The sequence below is a fragment of the Ascaphus truei genome, chromosome 2, assembly GCF_040206685.1.
Source record: "Ascaphus truei isolate aAscTru1 chromosome 2, aAscTru1.hap1, whole genome shotgun sequence".
NCBI lineage: Eukaryota > Metazoa > Chordata > Amphibia > Anura > Ascaphidae > Ascaphus > Ascaphus truei.
The window spans coordinates 169,243,281-169,269,376 of record NC_134484.1 but is presented as its reverse complement, the minus strand read 5'-3'; positions in this window follow the sequence as shown (position 1 = coordinate 169,269,376).

Genomic DNA, 26,096 nt, shown 5'->3' with positions numbered 1-26,096 from the left:
ACCTTTTGTGAAGCGCTGTATACACTGTGGGCGCTTTATACATTTATATTTACATACATACACACACATACATACATATACATACAAACACACATACACACACACTCTTACATGACTAATATTCAGGGACCATTTAACACATTAAGTCATAAATCGTATACAGCACAGGAGGAGGGATAGGTTTCAATCACAGATACATTCCAGGATGCACTGTTTTTAAGTAAAAACCTCTCTTGCTTTATCCATTGTAACACCGCCGGAAGAAGAGATCAGTGTATCTCAAAGGCTCTCACAAATCATAGCATTTCGTTAGCCACAAAACGGTATTGTCTATCCATTTTTGATTATATATATATATATATATATCGCACTTTCCCCCACCCCCTGGGAGATATGGCAGCTACTGGGTGTGAGGTGCGTTACCTGCGGCTCACAGGAGGCCTGAACCACCGCTACAGGGAGCCTGGGGTGTACCTGATCCGTCTGGTGATAGCGCCTCCTCCTGCATGGGATCCTAACAGTGTTGGATAACCTTGTGCAGGACACTATATAAATAATACACACTGGTATAGTATAAAAGGTTTACTGAATGCGTAATAATAATAATAATGATAGTAACAGAACCACTCAGGCCTCGCAGGGCCGTGACCCCCACACCGTGCCCCCAACATCATGTCCACATCGCGGTGGGGTTTACCCCAAAGTGCTGAGGTGCCCCATGGCAATAACATACTGGTTAGTTTAGATGTGTCTAGCCTCTACACGATCATTCCACATGATGCAGGCCTCGACATCAGGTCTGCCCTCACTACCCATTATAGGGATACTATCCCTACGGAGTACATTATGTTAATTTTACATTTCATTCTGTATAAAAATTATTTTAGATTTGAGAATGACTTTTTCCTGCAAATCAAAGGGACAGCTATGGGCAGTAACATGGCCCCTGCGTATGCCAATATATTTATGGCACACTTTTAGGAGGAATATATCTACAAGTCTGAGTTTTTTGTCCATATCTTGAGCTATCATAGGTATATTGATGACCTGTTCTTTGTGTGGACTGGGACTGAGGATCAGCTTTTATTGTTTTTTGAATATCTCAATGATCTTCACTCATCAGTACGCCTCACAAACACATGGAGTACACAGCAGCTTGCCTTTTTAGATGTCCTCATTACACAAACTAACGGTGAGTTACATACTGATCTATACAGAAAGAGTACTGACAGAAATGCTACTTTAAGAGCAGATAGTCACCATCCTCCTTCACTCATTGATGCATTACCTTTTTCTCAGAAAGTCTGTGTCTGTAAGATCACAAGCAGAGAGGATAAAATCAAACCAGCCTTGGGAGATCTACGTAACAGGTTCCTGGCCAGGGGATATCCTCCTGCTGTGCTGGACAGGGCACTGAATAAGGAGGTAAGTGCTAGTAAATGAAAAAAGGAGGACAGACTTGTTTTTACGACCACCTATATAGCCAATCAGGTGGTTTTGTAAAATCTACCATTCTTAAGCATTGGCACATCTTACAAAATGATGACATACTATCTGCGAGTTGCTGTGTACCCCCTATGGTTGCCTTCAAAAGAGGGAGAAACTTGGCTGACAGTCTGATACATGCAGACAATGAGGGTAATTATAAAACCCCTCATTTTCTGACGGGTGGTAGGCCGGGTAACTACAGGTGTTTAAGTTGTTCGTTCTGCATTAGCCTCATTACAGGTAGTATATTCTGTCACCCAAACAGTGGTAAAAAAAAATCAATATCAAAGACAGAATGACGTGCAGATCAGATTATGTTGTATACATAATAAAGTGCCCATGTGGTCTTCTCTATGTGGGAAAAACTATTAGAATGCTTAAAACTAGATTCATAGAGCATAAAAGTATAATTAGAAAAGGTACGGATCCTCTGTGCTAGTGCAACACTGTGTGGAACACAATCATAACGTGGCATGGGAATGGGAATTGAGTCAGTAGCCCCCAGAAAAGGCACTCCTTACAGGGAGACATTTCTGCTGAGACGAGAAGCATTCTGGAATCATGCATTGAACACCAGTAATGGAACGGGACATAATGATCAACAGAATTTGAGATGCTTTCTTAACAGAAGATAATTTTGTTTTATTTACAGGCACCTTTGATCTGGAACCTTTATGGATTCTGCTTCTATTCTGATGTGAGAGATCGTACCTTCTCCACCCTCCCTTCCCCCCGCCCCTCTCCCCCCCACCCCCCAAACTCCCCTCTTCCTTCCCCTGACATATGCCATTACCATATTTTGATGTACTGCTCATTTGAATGACCTGGGTATTTATTATACCTGGGGCTGTGTAATTTAACAGTATACAGTCTTATGCAGCTTATAGTTCATTGTTTTTAATTACATAAGTATATGATGTACTTACACATGTCACATATGCTTGTTTTGTTTTATTTATTAGTATTTTTCAACACTCACAGGGTGATGCATAAGGATCTCAGTCCTCCCTGCTCAGAATGCATTCCTTTGGTGAACGATTACATCTACAGCACAGCACACGTGAGTACTGCACTGGTAGAGACCTGCCCCCCTCTCCAACTCCACCCCCCCCCCCACTGACGTCTGACGTCATCGCGGAGAGTCACTCTGATGTCACCATAGGGGCGTCGTCAACATGGTGTGTGGTGTGGCAGTGTTCCCCCTAGGCAGCTCATTGCTGTGCTACCAGGGACATACACCATGACGTCTGACGTCACAACGGAGCGCCACACAGGCGCGCTGACATCATCACGTGGGCGTCAACGTCGTGGAGCTGAGAAGGGAGGGGTGAGTACCAGAGGGGGCATGTATATGTGTATATATATCTGCTGTTCACTTGTATTTGGTAGCCTACACCTTGAGAAAGGCAGTATTACTGTCGAAACGTTGGATTTCTTGGCACAATAAACCCCTTTCACTGATGATTAAGACCCTGTGCCTGATTCTTCTTCTTCATTCGCCCCATGGCACACAACCATCCTGGTGTCCACAGAGTCAACTGACCCAATGTGTGCATGAAAGCGCTGCCCACACTCGCGCATTACTGTTGGTGCACTTGTGGAATGTTGCTATACCTTCCAGGTGCTCCAGCACCTGGTATCACCGACTGAAGATAAGGGATCCGCTGATCCAGCCACATTGTCCGCCTCAACGTGGGCTGAATTCCGGTGTGGATAATACCACCATGAAGGTAGTCTCGGTGCTTTGTGGTGATGGTCTGGTCCCAGACCACAGGCCGCAACTGCTGCGCAGCGTCCTTCTTTGTCCCTGATACTCTGAATGCTAAATGGGGTAATGTCCCTGCCTAAGGGCTTGTCCCTGTAGCAGCCACAAAATGAATGGGGAGTTTGGCCTAACAGGGGGTCTCTGGCCTAGTGCAGGAGCCTACTGGCACCCTGTAGCTAAGGCGTGGCTGCAGCGCATGAAAAGTATCAATATCCCTCCGCAGGGGAAGCTGCAGCCCTATTGGCTGTTGTGCGACATGTGGTATACCTCCCTGGGCATTCTTGGGGCTGTAGTCTCCTGCGGATCTGTCCTCCTATTGGACGGTGGACTTGGAGGTCACTGCGCATGCGCAAAGCCCCATTAATGGCCACCCCAACTTTGGAACCAGTGCGCATGCGCGAAACGTCACTGCACATGCACGAAACGTCACTGCGCATGCGCTCACGTACCAACATGGCGCCGCCCTGCACGGTAGCTGCCGCGGACCTCGGGCGACTCGCATGCCTCACCTGAGCAACCGGTACCTGCCCCCTGCCGCCGCTGTCTAGCACACCCGCGCCGGGAGGTACGTGGGCCATAGGGAAGCCGAGAGGGTGACCCGGGCTAGATATGTCTAGATAGATAGAAAGATAGATAGATAGATAGATAAGGGTTTGGGGCTTCTGGGCAAATTGAATGTATAAACATCCGTGGCTGCCAAGAAATGCTATATTCACGGCAAATTTGAATGTTGGCATAAGATTTACCCATCTATTTTACTGAATTTCCTTATGTTTAGAGCATCCAGAAATGTGGTAATAAAATAATCACTTTACTTTAATTCATTTTATGTAATTTGGGGATATTAAAAAAAATTGTTTTGCATCTTTTTAATTGTCATTATGCAGATTTTTAATGACTGCTAAATTCTTACTCTACTTTGATATCAGCCCCCAACTAGAACCTAACAAATGCAGTTCATATTGTATATTCTGTGATACTTGGTACTGCGGTTTTTGCATTTGAGCTTTCTAACCTAAATTTCAGATACAAGAACCTAAAGCTGCTAAACATATGTTAAATTAGGACCATTCATTACAAATGGCAGAGAATGATTACATTCTGGGTACTTTCAGTTTATTGCAATTGCAGAATAGGCTGTAAAGTGGGACTGCACCTTTAACCCCTTTGATGCTAAAGGGAACAGCAACACATTGCAAAGAAATGCATTGCAGGACCACCTGGTAGTGATACTGTTAAGCAACATTCATATCACTTCATAACATAATGGATTTCAGGCTTTAACCAGTTTAAATGTTACTTATTTAACTGATCTCCGAAGAAGTAAGGATTTTACACACTATATCATTTGGCTAATCTTTGTTTCTGACAACAAGTCAAGTAAAATGCTACATCCACCTCTTTAGACAAGTAGGTTTTTAAATGTAACCATGAACCAAATCCGGCTTTATTCCACAGTGTTAGACAGAGGTAGGAAGTCATTAGATTAACCTCGCTTGACAGGGCAGGCTCAGCAAATATTCTTAAAAATAACTCCTCCAGTAATTTATGACCTTTTGGGAGCATAATCAATAGAGTTAAGAGGAGAAGCAGCCAGACAGCTTTTCATGGTAGAAGAAAGTTTCTTGTCTTTGTACTGTTTGCATTCTGTCTGCTTATATGCAATACAACTGACTGCTAGTGATATCATACCCTTCTACTCTCATCAGTTTAGGAGACATACATTTTTGTTGTCAATTTTACTGTCTCGTCTGTTATATCGTATTGTATCTGATTTCCACACAAGCAGGATTTCCTGTGTTGGAGTCTTCATTTACTATCTTTCTTGTCTCACATTTACGATAACGACATACAATAATATAAAATCTTCAAATGAGTATAGTAGCATAAACTACTAACAGAAATACATAGATATATTTCATTTATCTACAGTACTCATGTTTATCAATGTTTCGTAACTTCAGTTACTGCAGTGTTAAAAGATTACAGGATTGTATTTCAATTTGTTATTTAATTTTTTTTTCTTTCAATTTCTTGTTTTCGTTTGGTGCAAGTATGATTTCTCTAAATTAGTGTAAAATAACAATTAACAGGAGAAGCTACTATCTTCAAATTGTCATGTGAAAATGTTTACTGCTTTTGTTATCTGTAACATGCAATTGACTTGAATGGTGAGATTATTTAAATTGGAGTGTATGAGGGGAACATCCAAACCATTTACATTATATGCATATAATGACTAACCACTGACTCTTCCATTAGTGTAAATATTGAATTATTATAGGTATTTTAATATTTTATAATAAAAAAACACATGGTTTTCATTCGACTTGTGAGTTGAAAATAATCTTTTTAACTTGATACCCTCTTTCAGTTTTTAGTCTCCAGTAGCATTTCTGAGTGACGTATGTTTGTCATGAGGTTTACACAGATTATTGTTAGAATGGTGAGAAAGAGGAATTGGAGCTAATGTATTTATACCATACAGTGCACCTTTAACTCTTCCAATGTCTGTCATTGTATAAATTGTCTGAATTAGCATGGTATATCATTTTCACACTCAAAGAAGAGAGACATTATTGTTCTAGTTGCTAGAGAAGATTTAAACGAGTCGTTCATCAAACCTGTCATCAGTGAACCCATCCTTGTGGATTTACACATTGTGATTTTACCTTATTCTATTATATTCATAAATGCTCAGAGATTTGCATCTGAAATTGTTGAGGAGGTGCCCAATGCCGAGCACATTAATTTAATTCAGCATTTACAGTGACTTGTGAGGGCAGAGAAAGGGCCTGAAAGAGAGATAGGAAGGACAGTTGAGTTCACACCCTGGGTCTTATTGAACCAGGGAAATTCCTGGATTGTCCACAACCCTGGTGCTTCCCCTCCTGACAGCATAATGTGTTTCCTGAGAATGGGCCAGCCTGGGTCCCAACAGAGAAAGAGGGCCTTGCTAACCGACCCAGAATTCGACGACTATCTGGGTCGGCCACCGTGGTGCCCATTCTCCACTTGTCTCCCCCTCCCTCCATCTGCCAAATTTTCTGGTCTACAGAATGGGATTTTGAGGGGTGAGGGGAAGACCCACAGTAAAAGCCCCTGGTGCACTGACCATGACATGCTTACTTACACATTGAAAAAAATAAAATAAACAATCATCCAGGGGATTTTTCATTAAATTACAAATATACTTTTTTTCCACATTTCTTTCACATTTGCAGATTCATATGCTACAAAATGAAATGGTGCTTGACACCAGCACAGTAAAAGTTATTGAAATGAATACATGGAAAATAAAATGCAAGTGAGCACCTAAAACTGTTCCTAATCAAAATACTGCTTAATCAAAATAATTGTCTAGTTAGTTTAACAGGTAACACCAAAAGCCAATCAGGAACTACATTAATGAAACAAAAGACAGGAGACAAAAATAATACAAATGCATATACTGTAGTGTTTTAGGTTTGTGTATTAGCAAAAAAAAGATCACAGGATATTTCTATGTCCTCACATTTGCCTATGGGTAACAACAGTCTTGTCATCTATGTTCAGCATCACAGATAGTCTTGTGGTCTTGAGTAGCGGTTTACCATTGCAAATGCCTAAACACAGAATGTGAAAATGGACAATGTAGTAATTACAATTTTACTAATAAAATAAATAATAAAAGCCCTCACAAAAATAAGTGTAAAAAATGCATGGGAATCTGTAAGGAGTGGGTGAGGTGCGAGGGGACCATAGCTGCTACCAGTATTCTACGTTCCACTCACCTTTGCGGTTTATGCCAGTATCGTCCTGTCCACAATTCTGGTTGTTGGCTCTCACTCCCGTTCATCACTGCAGAGTCGTTTTGCAGACCAATCATCAGCTTCTTCATGGGACTGAATGGCCTTTTTTTCCTCCTCCTGGGAGTTATTTCATGATGTGTAAAGATAGGTTTTTCTAATCTCTTCACATTTCCTTATTTTTATAGAGTTGCGACTTATTTTTTCACTTTGTGTTTTCCCTGCAACTCTGAGAGCAGGTGCAATTTTGTTATCATGTTTTAAATTAAACAGCATTCAGTTAAGCAAGCAGAATATATTTGGTGCCAACATCTAATTTAGTCCTTTATGTCAGCATTATCACCTCCTTGAAAGCACAAAGGCATATACAGTACAGTAGACTTGTCCTCATAATGTAATATCTTCAGAGAAACTACTCAGAAGAGATGTACTGTAGAAAGACACAACTCTCATCTGGAAAGGCATACAGGTGCTGCTAAAGTTATGAGTCTTATTTTGTTCTATGACACTACAACTTCCAATACCACCTGTGACTTAAAGGTCTGCTAAATACTTCTATGTATAGTGATACAAATAGAAACTGTCTCCCATGGCTTTTTCTGGGCAAGCTACCCGTCTATCTGAACAAGCTCCTCACCCCCACCACATGCATCACTTATCATCTGAGATCTGACTCGAAAAGACTGTTCATGGTCCCAAGGTTCAGCAAAGTATCCAGTCGCTCCTCCTTCTCTTACCATGCACCCCAAAACTGGAACAATCTACCGGAGACTCTCACAGCCACCACCAGTCTAAGGCCTCAACCAAACAGGCTGTTACACGGCCGCACGTTTCCGAGCCTCTGTCTGCTTTGCGATCTGGGAACATCCCCAGCAGACAGAATTATATGATTGGGGCATAACTTAAAAAAAGTGTGTATGTTTGTGATTGGCTAGCGAAGTACACGTGATGCGGCTGCTGCTTGAAATTTCAACCTCAGTTGAAAGCTTGAGTTGCAGCCGCGACAACACTTCACTTCGCTGTCAGGGGTAATTTCTGTCTGAAAACTCCCACAGAACGCAGCGAAAGAGTGGCGCGCGCACGTTGCATCGCGTTCTGTTTGAGCGAGACCGAAGGCTGCGGTCCCAATCTGCACTGCAGCACGCGCGCTCGGTGGGGGCACAGCGCTTCACTGCAATCTGCGGTCTGTGGGGAGTTGCAGGAGATTGCGACGGGGGGCTTGGCAGGAGTTTTGTAGGGAAATGGCCATGACCTCAAGCAACTGGTTCGCCCTCATTGGCTGAACCAATTGTTCTTCCTATGTAGCTCATACCACAACCACATGTCAAAATATATATTACATAGTTGGTGTTACATGTAATGAAACTCTTAAGTCTGATTTGATCCTTGTTAACTTTTGAATGCACACAAATGCTTATCGCTCTCCAACTATTCAATATAAAGTCTATTTTCATTCATGGTGCATAGGGTAAAAAACTGATATAGACACCTTAATCCAAAGGGGGGGGTTTAAAGCCCCCAGTGGAGCAAGAAACCCAGGGCTGCACTCACGAGAAAAAGTGGGAGGGACCAATAAGTCCCAGGCCAATAGCCCTGTATTACGCAACGCAAAACAAAAAAGGTTTATTTAAATATATATATACAAGGAAAGGTACATCAGGGGGTGTGGGGTAAATGGGGAAAGAGAAGTGTGTTAAAATAAGAGGAGGATAGGTGACCAGGGAAAAGTAAGCTCCCAATATCAGGTATGCTAAAGGTATATATGGGTACCCAGTATATATGATACTCAGGGTATTAGCTGACTTGAGATTTATATGGCCAAGAAGGACAGAGTGTATATATTTATAGCAGTTTAGCATTCAGCTGAGGTACATATATGCAGAGCTAACACCAAAGGTGTATATCTTAGCTGTTAATGTCCTAAACTGACATGAGATAGGGACATCTAGTAGACGCCCATACATCTGCGCTAAAACGGGTGCATATAAATGTACAGATAATCCCCCACAGCGTTTCAGCCCATAGCGGGTGAAACGCGTAAGAGGCGCGGGGGGGTGTCACCCCTCCTCTTGTTTTTTAAAATCCCATGCTTTAATAAAGTTACTTTATAGCACAGTCCAGCCTTTGCCATTTTTGCTGTGCGGCCGTGCCCGCTGTCTCACTCTCCTCCTCAGTGACGGTGATTTCTCCCTAGATAATTATTGCAATTACATTTAAAAAATATCCAATATGCCATTGGTCTCACAAATTTCTTCTTCGCGTGCATAACTTCATCATTGGGACTAGTTATTTGAATTAATAATATCCCCTATTTACTTCTATAACACTAATTTAATGATTACACAAATACTTTGCATAAACCTGCAGGTACACATCTAATTAAATTTCAGATTAAAGCATAACTCTGAGTAACCTGCTGCAATTATTTCTAACATTCAGAGCAGATAAAATATCCACAACACATTTTTGTTAACTCATAACAAGAAAATAAGCAAATGAAATAATAAGCTCACGGCTGACATTTCCTTAAAAAATAGTACATGTCTGCCTTCATTTTTCTGTACTTATTATGACTTCGTATTACAGTCTAATGTCTAATAATAAAAAAAAAAACTAAATGCAATTCTTTGTGACTTGCTTAGAGGCATTTAAAGTGACCTTGACTTGCATTTTTTTGTCCTCTGGAATATATTTAATTCATTACCACAAAAACAAACAGACACAATGCTATGTCATGTGAAAATTATAGTTAGCTATTATGTGAAGTCACATCACATCACGAGTCCAGCGATTAAACACTTAAAGTTCATTTTATGTGACTGGAATTTTGTTATGGAAAAGTGAAATGCTTAATGTGTGGCTTATGAGGAAACTGTAGATCTTAAATCTATTTTAGTTGCAAAGGCAACACAAATCTTTTTTTTTATTCTGTTATTTCAAGTATATAAAAGAGAAGCTCCTATACTAAGTGCTTCATTACTTCTTTATTCTTTTTCTTACAAACACATTCAAGTATCTTTCTAAAGATTTTTTTGGGCACTGCTTTAATTTAGTTAAATATATTAAAACATTTTGACACTTGTACTGAATAATATGTCCATTTTGTGACGAGGGCATATACTGTACACAGATTTGTTCACTACAGGTACTATCTAATGAACCCCTGTGATGAAAATTGAACTTAACGAGTGCCTCAATGAATGTACAGTAAGTGCACTGTGAATACTAATGCTTAGGGCACCAGTTACACATTGCATATCATTGTATTACAATATAGGGTATCCATAAATGTTAAGGATAGTAGTTATAATGAAGTAAAGCAAGGGTTTTCACATTTTCCGTACTGCAAACCACTTAAATCTCAATTATCATTTGTAGAACCACTAAACGTTCACTTAGTTCAGTTTATCCACATATTTAAATATGTGTATACGATCTATTAAAACAATAATAATCCACATATTAGTAAAGTTATGATACACTCAGACTGCAGCAGAGACGTACATAATTGAATAAAATGTGTGGTAAAAGTAGCTGAAAAATAATCTGTATGTGCAATCAAATGTGAATAAAATGGATTGTGGCCAAATTAGTTCAATATTTCAAATCAATTATCGTTATCAGTAATATCAATTTTTGCTTCTTGAGCATTTTATTATAGAAAATTAGATACATATGATACAGGAATCAGCACACAAAAAAATATTCTAGCACGCATAATTAGATGAAAACGGTTAGCAGCGCTGGAGATGGGCAAATCGTTATTATGACTTTGGATTTTGGGGGAAAATTCGTGAAAATCCTGGAAACGGATTTGGGTTGATTCACCCATCTCTAACCAGCACCATTTGTGGATGAAAAAAAAAACCACATCCCGTATGGGCAGTTTCACAGTGTAGTCCAAGTATGAAGATATTTTGGAGCAAAGTACAGTAGCAATGCATAAAGAAAGAATTATCTAAAGAGGATATGGCTCAGAATTTAGTTGCCACTTCACTTTTGGAGACTGCTAATCTACACAGAATATTAAAAATAGAGATTTAAAAAAAATTAAAAGAGAATACAGCGGCGGCCGCCTTTATCCTCCTGCGGCCACCACCGCGGGATATTTCAAAACGCGGCGGCACGCGGCTTTTTTTCGTCAGGTTTCCCGTGCCGCGGGCGCTTTCAATGATAAGCGCCATTAGCGCTTATCTGATGATGTGGCGGCCGCCGCGCGGGAAACTCCGAGAAAAACGGAGAAAATTCCCGCATTTATCCGGGTAAGTAGGAGAATAAAGGCGGCCGCAACAGTACTTAAAAAAAAAATTAGAGACCGTTTGAAAATTCCAAAATATTTTTTAACAAAATAAGAGCATAATAAAAAAAGGGAGGGAGAGAGAGAATATAAGTGGGAAATAAAGAGAGGGAGAGAGTCTAAGGGGGGAAGAGAGAGGGAGGGATAGAGTCTAAGGGAGAAGAGAAGAGAGAGTCTAAGGAGGGAAGAGAGAGGGAGGGATAGAGTCTAAGGGAGAAGAGAGGAGAGAGTCTAAGCAGGGGTGAGAGGGGGAGGGAAAAAAAGAGGAAAGGAGAGAGTTTAAGGGGGTAGAGAGAGGGGGAGCGAGTCTAAGTGGGGAAGAGAGGGGGAGGGAGGGAGAGAGTCTAAGGGGGAAGAGAGAGAGAGAGTCAAAGGGGGAAGAGAGGGAGAGAATCCAAAGGCTGGGAGGGAGAGAGTCTAACGAAGGAAGAGAGATGGAGGGAGAATGCCTATGGGGGGGAAGAGGGAGGGACAAAGTCTAAGTGGGGAAGAGAGAGGAAAGGAGAGAGCTTACAGGGAAGAGAGAGGGGGGAGAGTCTAAGGTGAGAAGAGAGAGGGAGTGATGGAGTCTTAGGGGGAAGAGGGAGGGAGGGACACAGTCTAAGTGGGGAAGAGCGAGGGAAGGAGAGAGTTTAAGGGGGGAAGTGAGAGAGGTGGAGAGATTAAGCAGGGAAAAGAGGAGGGGAGAGATTCTAAGGCTAAGGGAAGAAAAGATAGGGAGGGATGGAGTCTAAGGGGGAAGAGAGAGAAAGAGGGAAATAGTCTAAGGGGTTAGAGAGAGGGAGAGTGGGAGTCTAAGGTGTGAAGAGAATGAGGGAGAATCTAAGGCACGTTCTATAGTGCCGGGCGTGTGGATTTTTAGTTGGCTGACGTAAGTCAGCCTTTCTATAGAAGGGCCGCTCGCGCGGCAGAGAGAGGGGAGCCAACAGACAGCGGCGAAGATGAGGAAATTCATCTTTTCGCGCCGCAGCCTGCGCTCAAATGTATGTATGTGTGTGTATGTATGTGTGTATGCATGTATGTGTGTATGCGTGTGTGTGTGTGTGTGTGTGTGTGTGTGTGTGTGTGCGCGTGTAAATAACTGCAGAAGTAAAAAAAATATTAAAGTTTTTTTTCTTAAAAAAAAATCTTATCTAGGACTTACTTCCACAACCCATGCGCACACACATATACTCACACACCTTACCTGCAGCTCCCGGCACTATATACACGAAAAGCATGCGGCACGTGCACGTGCTTTCGCATAGGAACGCGCGGCTGCACGCTGTATATTACAGCCCTTAGGTGGAAAGAGGGGGAGGGAGAGAGTCTAAACTCATGACTGAGCAGTTAATTTAGAGGGTTATTCCCTTTTTCAGAAGATTTGAGCAAATAGAAGAGGAGGTGGAGTATGCGTATATGTTAAACCAAATCAAAGACCTATTATAAGGAAAGATTTTATTAAGGGAATGATGAAAATGTAGAGACCTTGTGGATAGAAATTAGCAGTGGAGGTAAAAGTATAAAGAAAATGTTTTTAAGGATATGATATAAACCGCCAAATATCTGTGAGACTGAAGAAGCTAAAATTCTTTTGTAAATGGAGAAGGCATCAAAACTACAAAAAACATTTGGGTAACAGTGATCATAACATGGTCTCATTTGAAATTAACGGTCAAAATACAGATTACTTGGGTTCAACAAAGACCTTAAGCTTTAGAAAGGCAGATTTTAATAAACTGAGAACTGATCTACAATACATTGGGATGATGTTTTTGCAGGAAATTTTTTAGAAGATAAATGGGCAGTCTTTAAAACATTGTTAGAAAAGCACACTTATTAGTGTATACCCTTTGGTAATAAAAATAAAATAAATAAGTCAAAACCAATGTAGCTAAAAAAAACAGGTAAGGGAGGAAATGGAAAAGAAGGGCGTTTAGAATTATAAGGAATGTAACAAAAGATAACAAATTAATAATGAAAAAAGGATTGCAATAGAAAGTAAGATCAAACCTAAAAAGTTATTGAAGTACCTAAATAACAAAAAAATCAGAAAAGAAAATATAGGACCCTTTCAGTGTGAGATGAGCAGGCAGATATTGGAGATAAGGAAAAAGGAGAGGTATTCTTTGCCTCTATGTTTACCAGGGAAGCATCAATTTCAATAGAAGTGCTGCTGGAGGAAGCCACAACCTCTATATTAAGGAACAATTGGTTAACTGAGGAAGAAGTTCATATACGGCTTGATAAAATAAAAGTAAATAAGGCACCTGGCCCCGATGGCATACATCCAAGAGTTCTTAAGGAGTTAAGTTCAGTTAAAATCAAACCATTACATGAAATATTCAAGGACTCCATTTCCACAGACTCAGTACCACAAGATTGGCGTAAAACAGATATTGTGCCTATATTTAAAAAGGGAGCTAGATAACAACCGGGCAATTACAGACCTGTAAGGCTGACCTCAATAGTGGGGAAGCTACTTGAAGGTTTAATACAGGATAATATTCATGAATACCTAATCCAAAACAAAATGATTAGTAATAATAAATATGGATTTATGAAGGATAGATCGTGCCAAACTAACCTTATTTGTTTATTTGAAGAGGTAAGTAGGAATTTAAACCATTGTAATGCAGTTGATTTGGTCTACTTATATTTGGCATAGGCTTTTAATATGGTTCCATACAAGAGGTTAGTGTACAAAATAAAGCAAATTGGACTAAAAATATATACACCTGGATTGAAAACTGGTTGTAGGATAGACCAGAGAGTTGTCATAAATGGAACTTTCTCAGGTTGGGCTAAAGTTGTAAGTGGAGTACCTCAGGGATCAGTACTGGGACCCCTGCTTTTAAACTTTTTTATTAATGACCTTGAGGTTGGCATATAGAGCAAAGTCTCCATCTTTGCTGATGACAAGAAATTGTGTAAGGTAGTAGAATCAGATCAGGGTGTAATTTCTCTCCAGAAGGACTTGGATAGACTGGAAACTTGGGCAGGTAAATGACAGATGAGGTTTAATACAGATTAATTAAGGTTATGCATTTGGGAAAACAACTAAAGAAATGGCTCAACGCTCAATCCAATACCTATAGAGTTGTAGACTAGGGTGCAAAGGGTTAAAGATATGTATAGCACAACACGTTAACGCTAAGATTAACGAAAAGAACCCAGTTAACTGCACTGAAAGTAACATTAATAGCTAAATTAGCCTGGGATACCAATTGTCCCACTATATGAGGTAGAATCACCCCTACCTAGTGACACACTAGAGTGAGTCAGAGCTCACAAAAACCAATAATTCAAAAAATAAAAATAAAAAATATTTATTAATTATGACAACCGCGACGACTTAAAATTACAAAAACGAACAAATACTAAAATTCCCTATGGGGTGTTGAGTCGAGACCTGTCTGGTGTAAGTCAATTGATGAGATAAGACTCAAATAACAGGATTATTATCCTCAACATACACCAGTTAATAAATGCAGTGGTTGGTACGCAGTGGAAAAAAGCCCCTGTTGGTGTAATCACCTAATAGGCACATAGTATACCAGGTGTCAGATGACATACAGTATACACCCCAATGTAACAGCATAAATATATATATACGTGGGTATGTGCAGTATGGCCACACAGCCCGAATAGTGGAGACCTGACTACACAATTGCTAAATAGTAAATCTGTAATCCTGTATAACTACATCAATTGGTGACCTAAGAAACAGCTCTTACTTCAATCAGAAAAATAAATGTTATAATCAGCATGCTTAGAATAATGTTGCCTCATGTATTAGCTGCATCAAAACTGTCCTGTAAACCAAGGCTGTTGAAAAATAAACCTCAGCAGCATGAAAGTGCTAGATCTACAGTATGACACAATAGGGTAAATCCAACAGATAAGTATATCCCAGTATGTGGTACAACGTTACCAGCCCCAGATAGGCACTGCATGTGCCTCACGATCCAACACCCTCAGAGACGCCAGCGTGATGACGTCATCAACCCTACGCACGTATCGTGTGCATAACACACTTCATCAGGGGAGGAGTTAAGTTCAGAGGCTGGAGGGAGGTTTAAATGTGCTCTCTCATGGGTGTGTCTAAGTAAATGCCTCCAATCCCGATATCTTATTGGGTGAGGCACTAAATCATGCGTAGTATTCCTGAATAGGGCTATTTTAAAGCACAATTTACTTGTAAAGCGCCATTCTGTATATATGGTAGCAAAAAACACTAAAAATTAAATGGATAGTTATCTGCTCTATAAAATTCCCCTTCATTTTTGCGGATTAAAACTTAAAGTGGTACTTATCCTAAATCAAAAACAAACAAACAAAAACCAGGAGAAAAAAATATATGTATTTTGAATTCATCATACAGTGAGATGTCAGCAAGGTAAAGGAACAAAAGGGGTGCTCCAAAAGTGACCTGGATGTGACTAGGATGGATACTATAGATCTGCTATTGTATAAAACAGCGATGAAAGACCATCATTGATGTAGGAATGTACTGGTACTGATGTAAAACCGCCCTTTAAGAGGTCAATATGGTTTTGATGCAGCTAATACATGAGGCAACATTATTCTAAGTGTAACCCTGCTTCCCCCTCTCCCCCAGACTCTACGGTGGTGTCTAGGGTGCATGAGGGCAGATTACATGCGGTGTGGTGCGTACCTGTGAGGAACAGAAGGGCCTGAGCTCCACGCGATGTTGTGGGGGAGCCAGGACCGGGCTTCTGGGGTGGTAGCCTCCATGATCTCTTAGTGGTGCAGCGCCTCCATCTTTTATACTCCCAGGAATATGGGACAGGACCGGTATAGAAGGACCCCTTGGGTCCCAGGGTAGTACTTTCCAAGTCACACACGGTCTTTACGGATGAAGAATAGTCTCTTTATTTGACAAAGCAACAATATCCCAACGATAAGGGCTTCCAACAGCCGCAACACAATAGCCAGGACGGGTTATACGCCGCTCGCCTTCGCCCAGATAATTCCTCCTCTCCTTCCCTCCAAGTCACTCTTCCGGCAGGATGGTCTGTGCTAGGGCTTCAATACCCCGTGGCCCACCCCCGAGGTTAGCCTCGCGGTGGGTCTTGGATTCTCCCCATCACCCCTGGCAGTGGGGTGAGGGCATTGGTCCACCAAGTCTATAACTCTATCAGCTCTACTAAAGGACGCTGATTCTTTCCGCTCTGCTTTCGCCTGCACTCTGCGCAGAGGAAACTGTAGGCCCCTCCAAATCCTCAGACCGATCCGCAGGATTTCTTGACTCATGGCCTGTTAGAGGCACTGCATACTCCCGGCCTAACTAACCGGCAACTCCAGACTCTGACTAATCTCGAACGAAGAAGTTACTACTCACCGGAGTTGGCTGCTAAATATAGAGCTAGCCCCGCCCCTCGTGATGTCAACAGGACCTCCCCTTGTGCTCTTGCCTGCTGATACAACCCAGGTGAGCACTGGTAGCACTCTGATTACACCCGTGCGGTGTATGGGGGCGGAGCCTCATAGCAGGAGTGGAAGTAGAAGAGAGAATGCTGGGCGTGCGCTCTGTAAGCTGTGTGTGCACGCGAGCAGTGTTGGAGGAGGACACACGTGTGCGTGCGGGACAGAGGACCCACGCCTGCCACTGAAAAGGAGGAGGAGCGGTGGGGCCGCCGAGGGAAGGGGCCCTGTGGCGACCGAGGAGATGATGGCCCGTGGAGGCAGGTAAGCGGAGGTTGCTCTGCACGGCCCGAGTCTCCATGAGGGTAGTCTATGTGTTGCGCGGACGGCTCTGAGAAATCAGATTCCTAACAGCATTAAATGGGTAATGGATGGAAGGGAAATAAACATAATTATGCCCCTTTATAAAGCATTAGTAAGACCACACCATAAATATGGAGTACAATTTTTGGTCCATAGAAAATACATTATGGAACTAGAGAGAGTGCAGAGAAGAGCCACCAAATGAATGAAGTGGATGGACAATCAAACTTTTGAGAAGAGTCTAGCTACAGTACATTGGATTTACAGTATTTACATAAGAAAAGAGGCATTTAAGAGGGGATATGATAACTATATACAAATATATTCGGGGACAGTACAAGGAGCTTTCAAAAGAACTATTCAAACAAAGGACTCTGGGTACTACCAGGTACCAATGAGTTCAGAAGACCCAGAGAAGACGGCATTTGTATGTCCCCTTGGGTTCTACCTATTCACCCGCATGCCCCTAGGCATTTGTGGTGCCCAACAACATTCCAGCATTTGATGGAGAAGACCATTGGCGACATGAACCCATGGGAAGGCTTAGGCTACTTGGACGATATCATCATCATCATCATCATCTTCGGCAGGACTCTGGAGGAACACGAAGAATGGCTGCTGAAAGTGTTGGATCGGCTGGGCAAGGATGGCTTGAAGCTGTCTCTGAACAATTGCCGGTTCTGCCGCACATCAGTGACTTACGTGGGACACATAGTGTCCGCAGATGGAATAGTGTCAGGATCCATGATCTGCGGCGCGCTCGGCACATCCGCTACTCACACCAACCCGCGATTGGGTGTCCTGCTGCTAACTCCGCCTGTGACGCCCCTCACACTCCTGTCGGTACCAGCTGCCAACCTAGGAGCATGCACACTTGCTGGCCCCACCTCTAGGTTTCATCTGCACGGTGGCATCAACAGCGCGCAGCACACATACGCAGTGCGCGGTTAGCACGCGCACGCGCCTAATCACCTTTTGGTTTCAGGGGTACTTCCCACACCTGCTACCACCTTCCGGACAGCCAATCACAGCCAGCCTCACTGCTGAGTTTCTTTACAGCCTTCAGCCCATTGGACCTTACCTCCTATATATGCTGAGCCTGCCCTCTGGCAAATTGTCTGAGCCTAATCATTTTCTTGTGCGAAGTGCTTACTGCGATTCCTGCCTCCTTGTCTTGTTGTGTTCTTGTCTGACCTTGGATCTCTTCTGTATTCCGCTCTTCTCTACTCCTGAACCCGGCTTACCAACGACAATCCGCACCTCTCCAAGCCCGACTAAGAAAGTACAACGACGATCCGCACCGCTCCAATCCCGACTATGGCAAAAGTACCTACGATGATCCACACCTCTCCAACCCCGATCTCAGCAAGTACCTTTGACCATTCTGATCTCTCTAACCCTGATCCGGCTACCTCGGCCAATCTACACTCCAGACGCGTACGTGCTGCTGGAGGTTGGTGTTTTATCAATTCCCACCTCGGCCCTGCGGTCATGCCTAGTTTGTGGTGAGCACTCTGTTAGAAATAGCTACCGACCCCGCCAAAGTTGAGGCTGTGGTGAACTGTCAGAGACCAGAAAATGTCATGGAGCTATGTTCCTTCCTAGGATTCTGCGGATAGTATCGCCACTTCATGGGGGGATATTTGAGCAAAGCGAAGGTCCTCATCAAACTTCTCAAGACATACCCCAAGGAAACAGAGTGGAAATCCACCTCAGCATGACTACCATTCGATGACATGTGGATGGCCACCTGTGAAAAGGTGTTCATCAGCCTAAAGAAAAGCCTAATGGATGCTTACACTGATCTAGCTTACACTGATCATGAGAAGCCCAAAATCCTTCATGTGAATGCGAGCTTCAACGGCCGAGGTGCAGTCTTGTACCTGAAGTACCCGGCTGACTTCTGACCAGTGGCATATGTCAGTCGCAGCTTGACCTCCAGCAAGCAGAATTATCCCATCCACAAGTTTGAATTCCTCTCTCTCAAGTAGGCAATTGTGGGCAAACTCCATGACTATCTGTATGGACTCACCTTCGATGTACGTACGAACAACAATCCGTTGATGTACATATTGATGTCTGCCTAACTTGACGCCACTGGCCATAGATGCCTGGCAGCTTGCTCGAACTACCAGTTTATGCTGAAGTACAAACAAGGGCCCCTGAACATCGGAGCCAATGCACTATCCAGGAGACTGGGACTGAGTACTACACCGGACGTTGATCTCTGAGAAGAAATCCCTGGACCAGGGCTATGTGCTTAACTGCAGCCATTGAGGTCGATAAAGTGGCCTTCTCAGAACTAAGGGTCACATATTTAATGGGATATCAATCCAAGGCTATCTCTGCCGCCTATTGCCACCCAGATGGAATCAATATCACAACAGACAAGATCATCGCCTGGAAAGATCTGGTGCAGTACCAGATATGGGATCCAGTGGCTAGAGCTATCCGCCAGGCCGTCCAGCAAAACAAGCCCTCCCTGAGCGTGTTCATAGCGACACGGTCGCAGTACTAATGCAGGAAATGGACAAATTCGAAATTGATAAGTGGTTACACTGGTTCTACCCAGGAACCTATAGCATATGGTTCTTCGATTGCTACACGATAACCATGGGATGTTCAAGGTGCATCCAACAAAAGAGTCCCTACCAGAGCTCTCAAATGGCTCATCTGCAGAAATTGGGTCCCCTGGACCTCATATGCATGGACTTTCTATGTATAGAATCAGATTTCCGAGGCATCGGCAGCGTACTAGTGATCACAGACCATTACACCCACTATGCCCAAGCCTTCCCCACCAAAGACCAGAAGGCCATTACGGTGGTTAAGATTCTGTGGGAGTGGTACTTATATATTACGGCCTACCCAATCGCCTACATTCGGTTCAAGGCCGGGATTTTGAAAGTAAGCTCATCCAGGAGTTGCTGACATTGCTAAACATCACCAAGTCCCGAACGACCCCTTACCATGCAGAGGGAGATGCTCTGCCGGAGAGGTTCAACCTCACCCTCCACGACATGCTCGGCACCTTAAAGGGCTCTCAGAAGAGTGAATGGAGTAAACATGTGGAGTCCTTGGTGCACGCCTATAACAGCACCCACCATGAATTTACAGGATTCACTCCCTACTTCTTAATGCTCGGCTGAGAAGCACAGCTTCCTGTAGACATACGTCTGAGGGTATTGACCGACGGGTTACCAACAGGACATATTTCAAATATGTACAGTGGCTCCAAGAAAGCCTGCAGCAAGTCTACCAGCTAGCAGAGAAAGCATCAACTCATCTAAATACCTTTAATAAAAAGTGCTACAACCATGAGGTCCGCCATCGGGAAATTCGTCCTGGAGACGCTGTTCTCTGGACCCCAGAAATCCTTGTTTATACCCACCAGAGACATTGCAGAGACTGTTCTACCCCCAATGAGAGAGACAGAGCCTCAAGCGTACGATTACTACTCCCCCGAGGGAGTTGCAGAAGAACTTCGCAGAAGCCAACGTATAAGGTACCCTCCCAACCAGGTAGCCTATGATTCGTTAAAGACACCCCACTACAAATCTCAGCAGGGGTCTTGGAGCAAAATATAGTAAAGTCTTTTTTTGTAATGTTCACCGAGATGTATAACCTGAGTCATGACAATGTGTTACGTTGTATATACTGCAAATCATATAACTTTGTTGTGGTTATATGTTACAATGTTCCCAAGCGGGGATATTGATCTTTTCACCAGGGGAGAATGTTCCAGGTTCCCCTCTGGATCCCTCTTGCGCCACCCCCCCCCCCTAACCTCCGGGAGCGTTGCGGCAGTGTAGTGCAGGTCCCGCTGTCAGTCAGGGAGGTTGTGGTCAGCTGTGCAGGGAGCACTCCGGTGCTCCAGACGCTCCATGGCGCACACGGCTAGCGGGGGCCGTCATCTTTAAAGCTGCATATGCGCCGACCTGTTCTAGGTTGCGGTAGCCATTAGGAGCATGTGCGCATGCGCAAAGCATGGGAGAGCAGCAGCCATTACAGGAGCAGGTCCGCAGGGGAACTACATGCACCAGAATTCCTAGGGGTGACGGACCACATGGCACAGTACAGCCAATAGGGCTGCAGCATTCTCCTGCTCCACACAGTTGATACATTTGTTGTGCTGCGAGACCACGCCATTCGGAGCTGGGACACAGGGAGGGAGGTTGTGTGTGCACGGTGTCAGTGACCCCTGCACTAGTTCAGAGATCCCTATAGGCCCAGTTAGGCCACGACTCACCTATAAGCTTGTGGCTGCTGCAGGGACAGGCCCATTAGATAGGGACACTGCCCCTGTAGTGCCAAGTGTGAGGGACACAGACAGGACGTGGCAGCGAACTAGCAATCCGGTGGTCTGGGACCAGATCACCCCACAGATAGACTCTCTTCATGGTGGGACCATCCAGCTGGATACCACCCCACACAGAGGCGGATGCTTCTCTGACGACGAGGTAGCTGGATCAGCAGATCCCTGTTACTTTTCGGCCATACCTGGGTGCTGGAGCACCTGAGCAGGAAGCTCACCAAGTGCACCAACAATAACAATTCATTTACTGTGGGCAGCACTGTCACACACATTGTGTGGGTTAGCTTTTGTGGACACCAGGGAGGTTGGGTGCCCAGGGGCACCTCAGTACTTTGGGGGAATCCCATGAGGGTATGGACATCGCGGTTGGAGGGAACTGTGGGGTTACATCCATGCAAGGCCTACCTGGTATGTGTTATAGTGATATACCTACAGTATTCTTATCTGTGTTCAGTAAACTGTTATTGTATACAAGTGTGTGTCTATTGTATTGGGTCCTGTGCAAGGGGGTGGAGGTGCTGACCAGATGGATCAAGAACACCCCAGGCTCCCAGCAGCGGAGGTTCAGGCCTCCTGTAAGCCACAGGTAAAGCACCATAGCCACCACAACTCCCATAGGGTGGGGGAAACAGTGCTACAATTAGTTAAGATTTTACAGAGGGATCTTATTCTGCTGTGAAAACTACAGTAGCAGAAAAGGGGCTGCACAAGCAACCACCGGTCACGTGGTTTGTCAAACAGTTCTTCCTCCGGGAGGCTTACCTTCCCACCAGCTGTTGCTAGGTGGCAGTTCTTATTCCCAAGAACAAAGTACGGTTTCCGGTCATAGATTCCGGAAAACTCTGTTTTTTAGTTTAACTACTGCTCTATAAAGATACACACACACACACAGATACACACACAGATACACACACAGATACACACACACATACACACACACACACACACATACAGATACACACACACATACTGATACACACACACATACAGATACACACACACATACAGATACACACACACACACATACAGATACACACACACATACAGATACACACACACATACTGATACACACACACACATACAGATACACACACACATACAGATACACAAACACATACAGATACACACACACATACAGATACACACACACACAGATACACAGATACACACACACACAGATACACACACACACACACAGATACACACAGATACAGACACACACACACAGGAGAGCAGTGGAGAGCAGAGACAGCGACGGATGTGAGTGACTGGGGGCGGGGATGAAAGGCAGGAGATCCATGCAGGCAGCTCCCTGCACACAGTCACTGGACAGGCAAATGTACAACTCCCCCCCCCTACCTTCTCCTATCACCCCCTACCTTCTCCTATCACCGGGGGCAGAAGGGGACGGGATACCGTGCAGCCACCAGCAGACAGAGGAGGCAGGAGCAGGAATGCAGACACACACACTCACCGTGTGCTCTGCACAAAGCGGAAGCCCCGCCCCCGGCTTCCTCTTACCTGCAGCCAATCCCCTGTGGCCCGGCCTGCATTAAGGAGGGATGGTGGGGAGGGATAATCGGAAGGATGGTGGGGAGGATACACGCGGCGCCCCTCTAAGCAAGACACAGCGCACCAGGGCGCCACGGTGCACAGATTCCTGTACACTGTATTCCTCTGGGATGTCTGGACCTCCCTGGACCCGGTGCACCTGCAGATAAGTACCCCCACATGCAGTGTGCATGTACATCTCTCTATGACTAATACCAGGATTATACCAGAGGCCGGCGGGGGTTCTACTGCTGTCACATGGTACTTCAGCCAATCAGATTGTGAGAACTATATCCCCATTCTGATTGGTGGTAGTAGACCATATGACGGCAGCCATGTTTGATTTTGGGCTGTTATGTTAAAGGGAAATGAAGCACAGTCATTCTGATGGCTGCCTTCAGTCCCTTTACATGACGTCACATTTAAAAAAAAAAAAAAGGGCACATGGTTTTCACAGTCAATCAGATGGCGTGTGAACCATTTGCTGCCCAAATGTGATTTCACAGGCCATATTTAAGGTTGTGACATCTCATTTGAGCTCAAGAAGCGGATGGGTCAACATCTGGATTTAACATGGGGTTATTGGATTAACAGATGAAGACAGAAGATGAAGAAAATAAAGAAATAATCTCAGGTGAAGAAAGAAGAAGATGAGAGAAGATTAAAGAAAAATAATTTGGTTACCTGTTCTGGATCTTCACGGTGGATGGTGTTGGATTGAGTTTCATGACGTCATGGTACGAGAGCTTGCTGATTCCACAGGATTCGGATGGCCAACGCTTCTAAAGGTAAGATAAATATAGAAAGTATGTACTTTTATTTTTTTTCCCGGACGCCCTTGGGGAACACCCGGGGACCCCCGCCGGCCTATGTTAACAATCGTGTGTTCAAATAAATACATTTTATGTGTGGGCACAGGGGGTGGATTGTGTATTGGTTAAATCTGCAGCCTTAATACAGAGTTGGAGATCTCTCAGAAAGATGTTCACACTCTCAGTGTAAAGCTGGCTGTCGCTCCCCAGGAGGTCAGAGATCTCAGCACAGAGCTGGGAATCTCTAAAAGGGAGTTTTGCAGTCTCATCGCAGACCTAGGAGTCTCTCAGAAAGAGATTCACAGTCTCAGTACTGAGCTGTGCATCTCTCAGAGAGAGGTTCACACTCATGCAAACAAAAAGAAAGCGCAAAATGGAAAAACACAGGCTGTAATATACCTATACTAGCTCCCATTGGCAGTGGAATTATCCGTTTTTGCTATATAAGAGCAGCTATGGGAGTGGCTAGACATACCTCCTGAAGAAGCGTCATATGATGCGAAACGCGTAGAGTTACGTCATCACGCATCGAGGAGCGGGCGTGACGACGGGTGCTCGGTCGATTGCGGTGCTTTTCCCCTGACTTTGCATGAAAGCTGGTTCCTGTTTCAACCACATGTAAGCTAATAGCATCTAGCTATTTCCCAGGACTTTTTCCATCACTAGATCTATAGGCTTTTGTTGCAGGGATCCTCATTAGTGCCTTGTCATTGTGGAATTGTGGGTTCATGTGATTCCTTTTTATGTATTTTCTTATTATGTAGTTTTATTTTAATTGGTATAAAGACAATTATTTTTACTAACTGTGTTCTTTTCCTTTTTGCGCTTTCTTTTTGTTTGCATGTTTCCTATCCACCCCGTTGATCACGGGAGAGTGAAAGCTGCAGAGGGAGAGCACATACTTTGAATCAAGGGAATCTATTGAGATTGCGCGCATTTGCTTTATTCAGAGGTTCACACTCAGCATAGAGCTGGATGTCTCTCGCCAGGAGGTCAGCGGTCTAAGCACAGTACTGCAATGGTCTAAAAAGGAAATTCACAGTCTCAGTGAAGAACTGGAAATATCTAAAAAAAGAGCTTCACAGTCTCAATCAAGAGATAGAAGTCTCACACCAGGAGTTTCGAAGTCTTAGCACAGAAGTGTGTGCCGTAAGGATGGAGTAAGGAGTAAGGATGATTACTAAATGCTCCAAAGTGTTAAAAAACTGTAAATAGAGAGAACATAAATATGAAAGAGGAAGTTTCAGATCTGACTGATAAAGTCAGTAAAGGAAATGAGAAGCTTCACGAAGAAAATATGTGAAGAAATCATTGCAACAAGAAAGTTGAAAGTGTAAATAGCACTGGAGGAGCAGATGGCACTTTTCATTAGGAAAAGAGAAAATCCAGATGTCTTGAACTATAACTTTCTTCGATAAGAGCAGATTGAAAGAAAAAGAGAAGTATTCTAACACTTCAGAAATCCTGCAGAGCTCGTATCCTAGGAAGGTTGGTGAGAGAAAGTTATCTGCTCAAACGCTTTGTAATGGTCGTCATACAGGTAGAGATGGTCGAAATCAGCCCAAATATATTTCCTGGATTTCCTTGCATTTTCTCCCCAAAATCCATTTCCCAGTATAAAATCCACAAACGGATTTGTTCGGTTTTAATCCACGCGGATTCATCAAAAAACGTCATTGGATACAATCCATTGATGGATGTGTAAAATCCTATCCGTGGATTCAGCAACTTTGTGGCAGGTTCTTAAAAATACGTCAATGGATTGCAGAATCCACGGAGTGTATTGGCAATAATAATTAAAACTGCAATATGCAAATTGCCCTTTTTGAGATTGATCCACTGAAATCTGCGCACCAAAAGAACCAGCCAATCCACTACGGATCCAAATCCACCCCTCAAAAATTGCCCATCTCTACATATAGGCTGCCAACAAAGGAACGAAATCTCGTTGGCTTTATCACCAGTCAATATGGAGAGTGCAACGACGAAGAAAGAGGTACAGTACGAACATTTGAAACAATGTGTCATTGTGCTCAAGTCAAATGTTAGGATCTGTAGAAAAGATTCTATAGGAAAATTAAAGAGGCTGCTTGTATGATTCAGTCCAAATATAGGTCCTACATCACAACCAATCAAGCTGTTGTTTGCTATAAGCGCATTTGCAATACCGTCTCAGTGCTACAATTGGTGTTCCACAAAATGCAGGCAAGAAAAACCGAATTAGGACTGAGAAGCATAATACAAACCCAGTGTAAAAGATGTTAAAGATGTGTTGGTAAAATGGAAAAGTGAGCTGTGAAAAGTGAGTGTTTTGGAAAAGTCATCCAGGAGCAACTAAAGCGTGTGCT